The 2,305-nt window shown below is 46.9% G+C and overlaps 1 protein-coding gene across 1 annotated transcript in view; it reads left to right on the top strand.

Annotated features, from left to right (window-relative positions):
* The window catches only part of AOAH (acyloxyacyl hydrolase), a 148,581-nt gene that overhangs the window by 80,327 nt on the left and 65,949 nt on the right, over positions 1–2,305 (top strand). The gene's annotated exons all lie outside the window — the stretch shown is intronic.

The following is a 2,305-nucleotide window of genomic DNA, read 5'->3' as shown; positions in this document are numbered from 1 at the left end:
ACTTCCTACTTTCTGCGGTTGAGGAAACTGAAGGTTAAACGGACAAGAAACTTGACCAAGTTCACACATTAATAAGTAGTAGAATGTGTTGTCATCTTGGACCAGAGAATAATTCAGTGAGTAAGGGACTCTAGCCCACACCTCCCAACCTTTATGTGCGTTGAGTTCTGCCTGCCTAATGTGGCTCCCGGTGGCCATCGTCCCTTTGTTCAAGAGTGTAGCTATGGGATGGAAATGGCCAAGAACCGGAGATGTCCTTCCCACGCAGAGCTGTGGCACACACTGTATCAGAGGTCGGTCCTGTGTCTGTCCTCTCTCCTAAGGTCCCCATACTCCCAGCAGCCTTGGACCCTCAGGGCCCCATCCTCAGCCTGTCTTTCCTCAGCCACACTGGCTGTTGTTTTTTGTCACCTGGCGCACATCCAGAGATAGCCCGGCTAAAGCGGCATTCTGGAAGAGAGAGTTTTGTTTCTCTCTCTGCCGTCAAAATCGAAATTGAGAAAATAATATTTACGTGCCCTTCCACCCAAATCCAGCGATGTGCAAAGACACCTGGAAGTTTCTCTAAATCAAGGTCGTCATGGCGATAACAGAAGGAATTTGTTATGAATGAGAAATGAACACAGTTCATTGTACTTTTAATGATGCTTACATTTACTTATAAACCCTATGAAATTCAGCCACCTTTTGACCTAAAAGCCTCACAAAGTTGCCATAGAGGAAATACCAGCCTGATGTTTAAAATTGATTGCCAAATAGTTTAAATTTTCACTGGCATGGTATAAGGAATGGAAGAGGAATCCACTTACCAGGCCCCGCTACACTGCTGAAAACCTGTTTCCTCATCTCTGTCCACTTACAGCTCACAAAATAGTTGCCCCACGTCTAAATCTAATTGTTCCAAGAACTCTGCCCAAACTCAGCTCCTAGTCCCAGGCAGCCTCTGCTCAGTTGGTTTCAGTTTTTGTTGGGGCATGGCAAGGGGAACGGTCCCCCTGTTCCTTTCTGCATCCGTTCTGTCCTCAGACCAGGGGGTGACTCCCTTACGGATGTGAAATCCCACTAGCCCTCCAGTCCTGTGGCAGTTTCCACCGGTCATCCCGTCCGAGCCCAGCAGGCAGACAGCTCTTCCTTAGAAGAAAGGTCATGGGATGAAAGGGAGCGGAGGAGTTGCAAGTCTTCAGACACGTATGGTTTAAAATTCTGTATTCTGTACGGAATTCCATAATCTATCTACGCAGAGAGATTCTGACATCATCTCACAAAGGAAGTGCTTCTGTGAAAATCATCTCTATCCCGAGCTGGTCTGTGCCGATTTAGCATCTTCTTGGATCCAGCTCTCGATTCCTATTTACAAAAATGTGCAACCTGCCCCGCAACTAGCTAAGTGTTAACTCAAGTGTTGGCCTGATCTGTTGTGTCTCCGAGGAGGCGCGTACCCTGCGGGGCCCGCACGTTCTCTCTGTGTGTTTGTGGGGCCCCAAGCTCTCCACCCGCTTCTGTGTACTGTGCCTGCGAATCTTCGCCACGGGGCTGGCATGGGGAAGAATACATTCAACTCCTTTTAATAGGGGTTGTAAGCACGTGTCCCTGTGAGTCCAAATGCTTGTTAACGTGGGGTAGAATTTCGGGATTTCTCTATTCAGCTGGATCTCTAGAAAGTGCCTCCTATTATTTGAGTTCAGCCACGCGCTTTGTTTACAGTGTCCTTTAAAAAAATGCACCTTTGGAAAGTAAGAAGATGCCGTTTGGGAGAGAAGGCGATTGCTTTCCTCTCTTCCATTACACCCATCGTCCCCTCAAAATGCAGTATCGACTTTATGAGATGAACGTAGCGAAATTGAAATCCCACGCGTGCATTACAAACAAACATAAGCCTTAGTCTGACAAATCTCTATGTTCTTCAGTTCAAGTGACATCGATAAAGGCTGTTCTCTTGACTCTCGGGGGCTTCAGAAAATTCAAAAAGCAATAGCCCTTAAAACCACGCGTTTTGTTGTGTGTCCCCCTCCCCGCCCCCCCCCTTTTGTTTCGGAAGGCATTTATTTTAGTTTGTTCCAAATTGAAAAAAAAAATCCCTCTCTGAGGTTGGTACCTTGGGGGCTGGAAGCCTGGCAGTACAGAGGAGAATTATAAGTGAGAAAAAATATACATATTTTTTAAAGATTAAAAATAGTACTTCGTGCTCAGATCACCTTCAAAAGCAATTAACTAACAGGAAAATTCCACTGAAGTTGAAGAAGCAAGGCGCAGGAACACGCGGAGAGGGGCGGGGACCAACACCCAGCCGCAGGAAGGGAGGACC

Source organism: Pteropus vampyrus, unplaced genomic scaffold (assembly GCF_000151845.1).
Source record: "Pteropus vampyrus isolate Shadow unplaced genomic scaffold, Pvam_2.0 Scaffold75, whole genome shotgun sequence".
Taxonomy (NCBI): Eukaryota; Metazoa; Chordata; class Mammalia; order Chiroptera; family Pteropodidae; genus Pteropus; species Pteropus vampyrus.
The sequence above is the reverse complement of the archived record's forward strand: the minus strand, read 5'-3'. Positions and strand labels throughout refer to the sequence as shown.